Source organism: Mchenga conophoros, linkage group LG3 (assembly GCF_057382185.1).
Source record: "Mchenga conophoros isolate Kocher_MC1m ecotype Shallow Benthic linkage group LG3, M_conophoros_male_GT1.1, whole genome shotgun sequence".
Classification (NCBI taxonomy): Eukaryota; Metazoa; Chordata; class Actinopteri; order Cichliformes; family Cichlidae; genus Mchenga; species Mchenga conophoros.
Window position 1 is genome coordinate 3,099,191 of NC_140528.1, and position 13,553 is coordinate 3,112,743.

At 45.0% G+C, this 13,553-nt stretch overlaps 1 protein-coding gene and 1 pseudogene across 2 annotated transcripts in view; one reads left to right on the plus strand and one right to left on the minus strand.

Annotated features, from left to right (window-relative positions):
* The window catches only part of LOC146576990 (protein NLRC3-like), a 460,027-nt gene that overhangs the window by 410,699 nt on the left and 35,775 nt on the right, over window positions 1-13,553 (plus strand). The window lies entirely within an intron of this gene.
* Window positions 1-13,553, minus strand: part of LOC146576995 (uncharacterized) — a 259,842-nt pseudogene that overhangs the window by 229,181 nt on the left and 17,108 nt on the right.

Below are 13,553 nucleotides of genomic sequence, written 5' to 3' on the forward strand. Positions count from 1 at the left end.
ATGCAAATCATAAATCATCATCAATCCATGTACAACAGTTAAATCATTAATCATCTTAGCTACGTAGCTTAATCTATACAGTCCAGTAGCGTTCGCTACAAACAATACAAAAACAACAATAAAGGAAAACAACTGTCTAACAGACAGCATAGCCGAATTCAAGGCAACACATAACAATAATCATTCAATCGCACTTTGTTTCAAAGTAAGCCCATAAAAATGCTTAAGTAAAGAAAGTGTTCAAAAACAGCGGTTTTTGAACCGGAGTTCTGCTTGCGGTGGGAGCGCTGCCGCACAAAGTCATTTTTTAAATCGCGAAAACGATCGGCTGGTTGCTGACAACCAAAGGTTGAAAGATATTAAGGACACTTACCGCTGAGTTTAAAGTTTAAAGATGAATTGAGGGGAGAAAACGCTTTGTTTTCCAACACCGTTCTAAATGCCATAAGCTCACAGCCACAGCAGGAGTCGAACCCGGAAGTATCCCTCCACAGCCGGTTTTCAGAGTTGCCGCGACGTGGGAGGAGCCAATCAGAAGAGGGACCTCAAATCAGCTGACGTGGGTCATGTGACAGGGAGTAGTTGATATGGGTTACAGGTTCCCCCCTCAATCCCATGTACGTCCCTGTACATGGTGGTTGGGTCCGGATGACAGGTTGTTCAGTGGCAGTAAGCAGATGGTCCTCTTCATCCTCCAGTGCATGAGTAAAGGCAGTGGTTAAGCCATGGACTAGTGCCTGAATACTCTTCAAGATGGGCTGACCAAGCGTAGAGTATTGTAACCGGTCCGGAGGTTTCCTGGTCCGAGTCGATGTTCTCAGAGGTTCTAGTTCAGAGCTGGAGGTGTCAGAGTTAGATGGTAGATCAGCAGCAGAGGACATACTGGACTCAGTCCGCAATTCAACATTGGTAGGTTCAGCAGAGGACAGACTGTCCTCTGATTCCACAGTATCAGGAGCTTCCTCCTTGACAGGGGTTTCTGAGTCAGGGGTTTCGCTCTCTGCTGGCTCAAGAGGAGGCAAAGGGAGCGTAGCAGGTTCACAGACTGGTGTATCAGATGGTAAAGGTTCAGTGGCTGGAACGGCGGATGACGGTTCTGGCAGATTGTGGACAGTGGTGAATTGCAGAGGCTCTGATACAGGATCATACCATTGATGCGGTATCATTTCATCCTCATCGTCTGACTGAGGTTGTGCACAGTCCTCATCAGAAGGGTTGAATGACTGCTTCCTGGTTGGTTTTACAGTTGTTCGGTTGGTTCGAGTGGAATGCGGCAAAAATCCACATGGTAATAGGAGATCTCTGTGTAGAGTACGAATCGGTTTGGATTTGTTCTCCGGTCGGACAGTGTACACTGGAAGATTTTCTGCTCTTTTTACCACCACATAGATGTCTGGTTCCCATTTGTCTGCGATTTTGTGTTTGCCTCGGAGTTTCACATTACGTACCAGCACCCTGTCACCAACGTCCAGTTCAGAGGGGGTGATATGTTGGTCGAAACGGCTCTTGTTTCTTTCCATGAGCTTCTCCGCATTGCCAATGGCAATTTTGTAGCTCTTTTCTAGATTTGACTTCAGGTTCTGGACATATTGCGAATGAGTCAGTTGATTGCCGTCCACAGGCAGTCCAAAGACCAGGTCAATCGGGAGGCGAGGTTGTCGACCAAACATGAGCTCATAGGGTGAGTAGCCAGTAACATCACTCCGGGTGCAGTTGTATGCGTGGACCAAGGGCTTAACAAAATCTTTCCAGTGAGTTTTCTCTTCTGTGGTGAGTGTTCCGAGCATATTCAGGAGTGTTCTGTTAAAGCGCTCGACTGGATTTCCTCGTGGATGGTATGGTGTAGTTCTTATTTTGTGAATTCCAGCCATTTTGCAGAGTTCTTTTATTGTGCGTGACTCAAAGTCTCGTCCTTGATCACTATGGAGCTTTTCTGGGATACCATAATGAACCAGAAAACTGTCCCAGAGACATTTGGCGACAGTCTTTGCTTTTTGGTTTGGAGTGGGGACAGCGACAGCGTACTTGGTAAAGTGATCTGTTATTACCAGGATGTCTTTGGTTCTGCTCCTGTCGGGTTCCAGTGATAAAAAGTCCATGCAAACCAGTTCCAGAGGTCGATAACTTCGAATGTTCACCAGGGGTGCCGCTCTTTCAGGTAAGGCTTTTCGTTTGGTGCATCTCTCACATGTCTTCACTTTATTCCACACATCATTGGCCATTTTTGGCCAGTAGAATCTTCGACGTACGAGGTCAAGAGTACGTTCGATGCCCAAATGACCCATCTGGTCATGCAGTTCTGACAGTACTTCAGCCCGAAATTTCTGAGGTAACACTAACTGGTGATAGAGCTGGTCCCCAACTTGCCTCCTCCTCACGAGAATGGCGTTTTGGAGCTCCAGGCGATGTTGGTCTCGGAGTAGAAGGGGCAGTTCTGGGAGTTCATCCCGCAAGACGGGAGGTGGGCTTTCCCCAGTCTCTAGCAGCAATATGACATGCCTCAGGGTCTGGTCTTCCCTCTGTCTCTCAGCGATTTCAGCATTCGTCAGCTGAGGAACAACAGGAGGTGCAAACTGAGTGTCGTTGACGAAGCTGTCAGGCAAACTGTCGGCATGGGCAGTTAGTGACTGGATGAGTGCGGTGGTGGACATCTTTTCAGCCGTACTATAAACGAGCTGCCGGTCACAAAGGGCCTTGACTGTGTGTTGATCGATGGAAATTGAGGAAGACTGATCCAGATGATGTTGGGCAAATCGGAGAATTCTCTCCCTCTCCTTTTGGGACATCTGGTCATTGGAGAGTTCTCCATGTGGCCTGCGAGAGAGAGCATCAGCATCTGGATTTTGCCTACCAGATCTGTACATGATTTTGAATGAAAATGTAGAAAGAGCAGAGAGCCAACGGTAACTGGTGGCATCTAATTTAGCAGAGGTAAGTAGATAGGTGAGTGGGTTGCTGTCAGTAATGACAGTGAAGTTGGTGCCGTAGAGATAGTCATGAAACTTCTCCGTAACAGCCCACTTGAGAGCCAGAAATTCCAGTTTGTGAGCTGGATATTTGGACTCACACCTCGACAGACCCCGACTCGCATAAGCAATCACCTGGTTTTGTCCTTGTTGCTCCTGGTACAGAATAGCTCCTAGCCCAGTAGAACTAGCATCTGTATGGAGAAGGTAAGGCTTCTGGGGATCGGCGAAAGCAAGTACTGGTGCTGTCGTGAGTTTTTTGATAATTGTGTCAAAGGCTTGTTGACATGCAGGAGTCCAGCGACTGGCAAGTGGTTCCTTAGGATCCAAATATTGCTCTCGCTTGAAGGTGGCTCTGAGTTTCCGCTGTGATGGAGGATATCCAGCAGTAAGGTCATGCAAAGGTTTAACGATGTTAGAGTAGCCTTGGATGAACCTACGGTAATATCCTGCGAAACCCAGGAAAGAGCGAAGTTCTTTAAGATTCTTTGGAATCGGCCAGGACTTAAGTGTCTCGATTTTATCTGGATCTGTCTGCACACCATCCTTTGACACAACATGCCCCAGGTATTTAACGGATTTCTGGAAAAACATGCACTTTTCAACTGAGAGCTTGAGTCCAAATTCCTTCAGACGGTGAAGGACTTTCAGTAGTCTCCTCTCATGCTCTTCAAGCGTTGGTGCAAAAATAATCAAGTCGTCAATGAAGACCAAGACTTCTTTCAAGTTCATTTCTCCCATGCACTTTTCCATTAGTCGTTGGAAGGTACTGGGTGCATTTGTGACTCCCTGGGGCATTCTGTTGAACTCATAGAATCCAAGTGGACATACAAATGCTGTTTTGCTCTTGTCTTCCTCCTCCATTTCAATCTGATAATAACCAGATTTAAGGTCAAGGACTGAAAACCATTCTGATCCAGAGAGAGCTGTAAAAGTATCCTCCAACTTTGGCAATGCATATGCATCTTTGATGGTCTGCAGATTTAGTTTCCGGTAATCAATGCAGAGCCGCACACTCCCATTCTTCTTTCGCACCACGACAATGGGTGATGCAAAAGGTGACTCTGACTCTCTGATGACCCCAGAGTCAACCAGCTCCTTCAGGTGTTGGCGCACCGCATCCAGATCTTGAGGATGGATTGGTCTTGGGCGCTGTTTGAAGGGAGTAGGGTCAGAGAGCTTGATCTGATGTTTCACTTTGTTGGTTTTCCCAAAGTCAAGGTCGTGTTTTGCAAAGACATCATGGAGGGCGTTTAACTTCTCAGTAATACGACTCTTCCATTCCGGTGTTAAGGGGGAGTTACCAAAGTTGAAGTTGAACCCAGAGGTCACAGGGTTAGGAGGCATACTGTCATGACTCCTTTCCTGACACTGAATAGACTGAATGGCACTGATCTCCGCAATGATGGCTTTGGCTGGGAGGGTTACATCATGATCAGACTGGTTGCAGATTACCACAGGTAAGTGGTATGGCTGGTGAGAAGGGAAATCCATGACACAAGACGGGACCATTAAGCCACCTGGCAGAGGTGACGAAGTCGGATGTTCCACCAACACAGCCTTCTCGGCCTGGAGGCAGCGTCCGCAAATTAACCCCTCCAAGGCAACAGTTTTTCCAGCTGGGATGGTCTGTGGTCCGTCAGTGTGCAGCGTGATGATTCCGTGATGGTTACTGTTGGCCAGTCTGTATCGTTGCTCAAGGATTTTCAGCACCGCTCTGTATCCATGTGGCGCTGGAATGGAGGGTTGTTGGTCTGAGAATGCTTTCTCATATGCCAAGTCCAGAGTGTTCGTACCAATCAGTATTGACGGCTGTTGAGCTGATTGGACATCAGGAACTACCAGGGCAAGTGTGTCAACAGCTGTGGTGGAACCCAAGAAGTCGGGAGGGAAAGTGACGTTCAGCTCCACATAACCAAGGTATGGAACAGCTTGGCCATTTGCTCCTTCTATCTCCAGGAGATTTTTCAGAGGTTGTATTTCATGGTCAGAAAGATAATCATGGTGGAAGGAGTGAGAGATGGTGGTTACCTGAGACCCAGTGTCTAACAGGCAGTTGAATACAGTTCCTCCAATCGTGACCTGTGCTGTGCTTCTGGTTCCAATGAGTCCTTTAGGCAATGTGATGGAATGTCCATCCTGCTTGTAACTGGGACATGGGTCGACTGCAGCCTCCGTCTGTCCCTCCACAGAGACTGCCTCTAGTTTGACGATTTGTGATTGCTGTCCCAAGCCTGCTGTCTTTTTTCAAGTTGTTTCTTCTTTTTCAGAACCAGTGTCGGGTTCGGAGGGTTGGCGCATCCTGCTGACATGTGCCCATCCTCTCCACATTTAAAGCAGTAGCCTGCTCTAGGCCGGGAACTGGTTGCACTGCTGCAGGGTCTTGGTTGTGCTGATCTGAGTTGAGGTGGTGCTGGCTTGGAGAATTGAGATTTCTGTGAGAGAAGAGCAGCCATTTGACTCTGCAGTTTCTGCATCTGTTGCTTCAGCTCATTAATAGCCTTGGTGTCTGAATGGCTACAAGCACATGTGCTCTGTGAATGAACAGCGGCACGAGGCTTGGATGCAGTTAGGTGCTTCTTCATGAGATTCTCCTTGGCCAGCTGTCTACCCTCCTCAGTTCGAAGCAGTAGGAGGAGCTCTGCAAAATATGGGGGATCGCTCCTCAAGTTCTCCAACTGTAGTTTGTTTAGGATATCGCTATCCCAGCATCCTCGACAAAACTGCTTGAGTAAATGTTTGTTGAAGTCTGAAGACAAGATACCACCTCTTTTCATCACAGTGTTCAATGTGAGTTGTAAACGTTGCAAAAAAGCAGAGGGTTTCTCACCCGGGTCCTGTAACGTATTCAGGAATTGAGCAAACAACTCTTCACCATCTTGTACTAAAGCAAAAGCAGAATCCAACACTTTTAAATAGATGGATGGAATTGTGTTTGAGCCCAGCCCTTTCACAACATCTGCTGCTGGAGGTAGCAAACTTTCAAGGATGCGACGAGTGATCTGTAGAGGTGCCAAATTTGGATCTGCTAACAGCAGTTCAATGTGAGATCTCCAGGTCTCATAATCTGTTTCGTTGGCTGGTTTGGGGATCTTCCCAGAGAAAGGACGAAGTCTGAATGCAGGTACGGTGTCTGTTTTTACAACATGCTCCACCACTACTTTTTGTATTTCTGGGGGGTTCATTTCAGTCTGTGACAGTGAAAATCTTTGTGGATGTGGCAGTGACCCTTGTTGGTCAAGTGAGGGATTGCTGGTAGCTGTCTCAGGGATTGTGGAGTGTCCAGACAACGACCCCTGCTGGCCAGGCAGAGATGATGCAGGCTCCACAATTTGGACTGAGGCTCCCTCTAAGTCACTGTCTTGTTCGATTCCTTCCAGATGCTCACTAATTTGTCCCATCATTTCCCGCAGAATATCTGGAAAATCCCTGCCGCTGCGGCGTGCAAGTTGCTTGAGCTCCCCGAGGTAATCTGCAGGGGTCCTGACTCCTCCTGTGGCTGTGCATTCTGCGGCAAGCGATCTTACACAAAAAGTCAAAGCCGAGTGATTCTTTGACTGATGAGTATATGGGAAAACCGTATTAAGAGCAGTTAACGCAGAACTATCACAATATTCAACGATCGGGTTTTTGTAAAAAACACTATTTGCGTCATCCACGAAAATAACCGTTTTTATACGACCGTATTGTTTCAAATAATCAAGAATTTCCTCATCTTTCTCAGTGTTCGTGGCACCAGAAACAATGACAGAATGTGCGACATTGACCCCACTTTCCTGAATAAACTTCATTTTTTCTTGTCGCGGACCTTATCAAAACCACAGAAAATACTGAATATCAAATTACATCAAATAACACAAAAAAAGCCCACTCATTCACCCATCAGGCTCCTGGCTGGCTCGCCACGTGTAACGCCACGTTATTTAAGGACTAGTTTATGTCAATGGATGAATTTACTGACTGACGCGCAGAAGAAATAGTTCTTTATGGAGCCCAGATGGTGTGAATGATGAGACCAAAAACTGCAATGTCTTGTACCAAAAATATATTGAAAAAATAGGGGAAAGGGGAAATGGAACAAAATAATTAATACAACACACAACGTAAATGTCCACAATTAAATAATAAATCAGTGCTGTGATTTTTCTGTGCAAGAGTCCTTTTGCTAAGAGTCCTTTTTTTTTGGTCCTTTTCTTTTTAAAGTTCACTTTTAAGGTATTCCTCCTTAGGGTCCAGCTTCATACAAGGGGGAAATATGTCCGTAATCCAAAGACGGCTAAGTGGGGGAAAAGAGGGGAAAACAAAGAATGGTCCTACCGGCTCGCCACTTCAATATGAAGAAGATCAATTCAAAGGGGGAAAAAAAACCTGACCTGTAGGTCAGAAAAATGTCCATTAGCACATCAAGTTCAATTCAGTTTACCGGTAAACAAGTATATTCTTCTGCATGTCTAGGTAACAATGCAAATCATAAATCATCATCAATCCATGTACAACAGTTAAATCATTAATCATCTTAGCTACGTAGCTTAATCTATACAGTCCAGTAGCGTTCGCTACAAACAATACAAAAACAACAATAAAGGAAAACAACTGTCTAACAGACAGCATAGCCGAATTCAAGGCAACACATAACAATAATCATTCAATCGCACTTTGTTTCAAAGTAAGCCCATAAAAATGCTTAAGTAAAGAAAGTGTTCAAAAACAGCGGTTTTTGAACCGGAGTTCTGCTTGCGGTGGGAGCGCTGCCGCACAAAGTCATTTTTTAAATCGCGAAAACGATCGGCTGGTTGCTGACAACCAAAGGTTGAAAGATATTAAGGACACTTACCGCTGAGTTTAAAGTTTAAAGATGAATTGAGGGGAGAAAACGCTTTGTTTTCCAACACCGTTCTAAATGCCATAAGCTCACAGCCACAGCAGGAGTCGAACCCGGAAGTATCCCTCCACAGCCGGTTTTCAGAGTTGCCGCGACGTGGGAGGAGCCAATCAGAAGAGGGACCTCAAATCAGCTGACGTGGGTCATGTGACAGGGAGTAGTTGATATGGGTTACACAGAGAAACATCAGGACATGACAGCAGCTGCACTTATCTAACAACATGTAGCAGAGCTGATCTATGTTAGAGGATCTATCACAGCAGCTGAAGCCAAAGTCCAACACTGGATACCAGCTGAGCCTGTGCTGAGTGTAGTGTTACAGGAAAAGGGCAGAAACACTGGTAGCTCCCAGTGATGCTGACTGGGGCACAGAGCTGAATGATGCAGCATCAGGACACTGTTTCAGTCTGACTGACAGAGAAACCTGTAGCTGTATCTACATGTGAGGCAGAGGCCACACAAGCAGCTTTCTATGTTTCACAGTGACTGAGATCTTCAGTGGGGGTGGACATGCTCCTGTACAGACCTCTGAGGAGAACCAAGGTGCAGTCAAAGAGTCCAGTCTGTCCTCACAGATGTGAACATGTGCTTTCATCAGGTCTGCTGTCAGCTAGCAGGCTCACATCAGAATCACTGTTCCTGAAAAACACAGTCTGTGTGACATCATCAGTCAGCTGATGGTCCCAGATCTGAATGGTTTCTGTCTCTACTGAGGAAGTCAGAGAATATCACTGAGGTGTGGATCAGGTCTGAGTGAGCTGTGGAGGGACAGCTTTAAACAGTCCACAGGTCTCACGTCCTGCTCAGTCTGCTAGCAGATACCTCGTATTGTTCCAGATGTGCTGACATCAGCAGCAGCACAGCTGTGTGATACCATGAATCTCAGTTATTGATCCAACACACAGTAAATACAAAGATCAGGATTTCTGAGAGTAATCATTATGAGTCTGAACACATGATCACTGAATGTTAGTCTCCACAATAATAAGCTAACACAAGCAAACACAGCTTTCAGCTCTTATTTTGAAACTGGCTTATTTAGAGAGCTGTGATGTGAGCGTGCCTGGCTCTGAGGCACTTGGGTCAGCCTCTGTTGTTTAGAAGTGTTACAGACTGTGAATGACACAGACCTGTCAGTTTCCATGTTTGTCTGTAACACAGCTCAGGGCTCCATGCTGAACGCATCCATCCAGTGTTATTGATCCAGGACTGATACCAGCATTGGGATCAATACTACAACACACAATCACATGTGTCCACGTGATGCAGTTTGAAGAGCAATCAGATGTCTCTGTATGAGGAGGCGGGGTCACAGGAGGTTCACAGAAACTCTGCAGCAGCATCATCAGCTCACATGGAAACTTTGATGATTCACTTCTGTGGTGTTTTTACAGAAACACGTCACAAAATTAGCTCCACCTGTTTTGTGAGCTTTGAGTTTCTTGTCTTCATCCTGGATTCTTGTGTTGCTGTTTTTACACACAGCAGATATTTCCTGGTTGCTTCCTTGATGACCACATGAAGCTTTCTGAAGCTTGGATTGAAAACGCTTCATTACTCAAAGCTTTCCAACACAGGCCTCTGTGCTGCCATCTGGTGGACAAACATGTGAAGTGCAGCGTGAAGCTACAAATGAAACTGCTTCAGCTACGTTTATATATAACATACTATAACCTGTATAATGTGGAGATCAGGGAAATTATTTTGTTGCTACTGTTAATAATCATCATCATTACCATTGCATTAATAATATAATCTACAGCATTGATATTGCATTCAGATGTTTAAACATTTTGGTACCCAATTAGCCTTTACTACAGGTGCAGTTATAACCACTTTAAACTGTTGAGTTGAATCTATGATCTTAAATGCTTTTGAATGCTTGTTATAATCTTAAGTGTGTATGGGCTGATTCTGTTGATTCTGAGGACACTCTGTGCAAAGTCTTGACAGGAAACTGCAGGTTTGCAGAGCGTGCTTTTGCAAAAGTGAAACTAAAAGCAGAGTGTAAGTGCAGCTTATTCTGAGGAGCTGTTTGGATGATGCTATTTGAATAACCAGGTTGTTCATTATTATCTTTTATACTTTTATATTCTTTTATTAAGCTTCTAGTAGAGGTTCTTGATTAAAACATTTATTCAATATACTACATATATAGTTTTAGTAAACTGCTGACACATGTGAGAGTGGCCTCTGTTTGACTGCGAGCGTTAGTAGGTGAGAGGTGACACAGAGTGCCAAGTGAGGTCGTGACACACACACACATAGTAGATACATTCAGTTATAGGTGAGAGGTTAATCATGTTTGCTTGCAACTGCGGGCGTGCAGAAGTGATATCTTACTGCAGAGCATGGTCTGTGGTTTTGGAGAAGCGGCAGTCAAAAGGTTGACAGGAAACATCTGCCATGAAGATAGAGATAATGTTCTTTTCAAACTGTGTTAAAAGTCATTGTGGTTTTGATCTGACGTATGTATGTATGTATCTGTGTGACGTTGAAGGGGCGTCATTAAATTCAAACCCCGATGGTATAAAATATCTGTTTATGCTTTGATTAGTCGGAGATCAGCGCTGTCTGCGTACGGCGCTGGTCCCCCCACGCCTGTGTTCATTAAAATCAATTGTTTGACCAAGCTCTTCTGGACCTGGTTGTTTGTACTCTCCTTCCTCAATATTTGAACCTTAACAATAACTATATGTATAGTGTATTATGTAGGTGTTAGAGCTGGGGGTAGAACTGCTGATGGCCTGGTTGTTATTTATGTTCCCCATGGTTCACCAGCTCTCACACAACATCAGCACCAATGATCCACGTCCTTATAAACCTCTGAATCAGGTCCTGAAGCAGTGACGTCCTGAGTGAAGACCTCACTGATCACATGACTCTGGTCACCTGGACTCAGTGTTTCTGAAGCAGTGTGCTGGGTTTTTAAAAATACGTGGCTGCTGCCTGATGTTGGGCCCACAGAGGAAGACGACTCACTCGCTCTTCTTCACTTCCTCCTTAAACATGTGGAAGGAGAGCAAAGTGCTGCCAGACTCTTATTTCTGACAGGAACAGAAGAAACCACAGCAAACTGGTCCAGTTCTTCATCTTCATCACAATCTGTTTATTTCTGATGGTGTCTTCAGTCTGAGGTTTGAAGTTTCCATGTCTGTGTGATGTGTGGTGTGAAGGCTGCTGGTTAAACTGGGACTCACTGTTGAAAGCACTGAGTGCTCATAGAGAGATGCTCCATGAGTCCCAGTACAGACTACAAACATGGTGGAAACTTAGCTTTGATATCCACACACTCTGCACGTCTGTGAGTAACTGTGATGAAGATGTGCAGAGATCTGTGTCCAAACAGGAGAAAGACTGTAAAGACTCTGTGCTTCTAACAGCCTCTGTTAACATATGTGAGGCTGTTTGTTGTTGTTGCCATGGAGCTTTGCACTGTTTGGGTCAGCAGGTCATGTGATCAGGTTTGTTCTGCTGGACGATGGTTCAGTGTCAGGTTTGTTTGCATTCATCAATAAATATCTAAATAAATCAAAGACTCCATGTTTGTTCTTTCATCATGTGACCTCTGCTCATCCATCTCTGTGAGTATCAGGATACATTTGGCTCATAATACACAGAAAAATCAGAGTTATTACCTGTAATAAATGTGAAAGATTCCTGCAGTGATAACCAGGCAGGACTGAAACACATCCAAGCTGTCACCACGGTAACAGCACCGCCCATCCACAGGTGAGGGGAGGAGCAAAAAGAGGGACTTTGACCATTTTATACTAAAAACACTCAACTAATGTTTCTAATATGAAACAAATAAGCCCACATTAATGTGAGCGTTTATTAAATAATAATAATGATGATTTCCTCCTGATCTCATTTCCACAGCAGAGAAAACTGTGGTGTATATTGAGGTGGAGGGTGTGGTCTGTGGCTCAGGTGTAGAGTGAGGGTGGGGTGCACCACAGCAGCATGCTGGGACTGCTGAGGGTGGAGGAGGGAGTGATGATGACATCAGAGCTGCAGCACAGAGACCAGTGAACACACAGTCTGTTCATCTTTGCATAGATACAATATACAGCACAATATTGAATGACAGACACGCTGTGGGAGCTTCCACAGATACACTGACGTCAGCATCCAGAGTCCTCCTGCTGCTCCCCCCTCAGAGCCCCGTGATCAGCACCAACACATTCAGTTAGATGACAGAGTCCAGCTGCAGCTAGAATCAGCTCCCCTCTGTGAACAACAGCACAGCGTCAGTGTTTCACACTCAGTGAAAGGAGGAAACAGCAGAAGAACACCATGTGTGCTACGTTTCCCAGGACACACTACAAACTGCACAAATACAGAGCAGCACGTGGAAGGACCTGGAGCTGCATTTACAGAGCTGCAGACAGCGTGATGTCCTGTATGGACAGGTGGAAGGAACCAAGTCCTCAGCTGGAACACTCGTGTTTGTCCACAGACAGGAAACACAGCAGGAAACTTCCTCACAGAAGTGCAGCTCATGGATAACACACTTCCTGTCAGTCAGAATGAGGCTGCAGCCAAACACAGAAAGGTGTTTTTGTCCAGATGAGCCCAGAGAAGAAACACGAGTGTTCACAGACATCAGAAGCTCAGAGAGGTGAAACATGAGGTTGGAGTCCTCGTCAGCATCCAGAAGAGCTGCTGTGAAACCCTGAGTACTCATGACAGACTCTGATGGCACAAACACATCATGATTCAAACAGAAAGACAAACATGGAGCTCCTGATCCTCCTGCATGAGAACAAGCTGACATGAGCGCTGTGTCTGAGAGTGTCTCCCTGTCACAGTGACAATAACACAGCTGCTGCTCACAGTCATTAAACTGACCTGAGGTCAGCTGTGCTCCTTACATATGAACCATGTGACCTCACATCAGTGCTGTGGATGACTGTAGTCATAGAAGAGTAGAGCTGTAGCAGGTGGTGTGAGGAGGAGGTGGTGTATTCTAGTTAACGCAGTACTGAAACACTCCAGCAGAGGGCGCTGTTAAGTCCTTATTGTAACACAGTTACTGTGTGCAGTTAGACTTCATACATAATCTGCACTTATTTCCATCAGACATGCTGTCAGTAAATGATTGGTTTCTATTGATTCTACTTCCTGTTGACTCGTTTGATGACAGTGAAACAATCACAGCTGATTGTGTGATGATGTAAACTGTCACTGTTACATTCAGTGTGTGTGACATAATGTTAGTGCAGGCTGATAACAGCCTGGTTCTGTTAGAAACACATGAACGTGTCCATAGATCAGTGTGTGTTTAACATGAGAGCTTCAGCCCTGCTGATGTGTTAAATAAAGACATGCAGGAAAACTGATGAGACTCTGAAATAACTCTTTATATTTATAATGTAACTCTGCATCAAAAGAACAACAAAGGATCCCAGACAGGTTTCTGTGAACAAAGACCATTCTGATGTTTCTGTGTTTCTAACACTTTGACATTATTAGTAAACAGACTGCAGTGAGCAGCATTTATAAAGAGCTTCTATATAAAGATATGACAGCTGTTTGACAAGTTTATCACTCTGTGTTTGGACCTGATCAGTCCAGCTGTTTACTTGAAACATGTTCATTTACCTGTTCTGTTATATTCATGTTCTTGTCTCTGTTGAAAACACATTTTAATGTCCCTCAGATTTTTCTCCCAGATGAATAAATATAAAAATGACACAAAC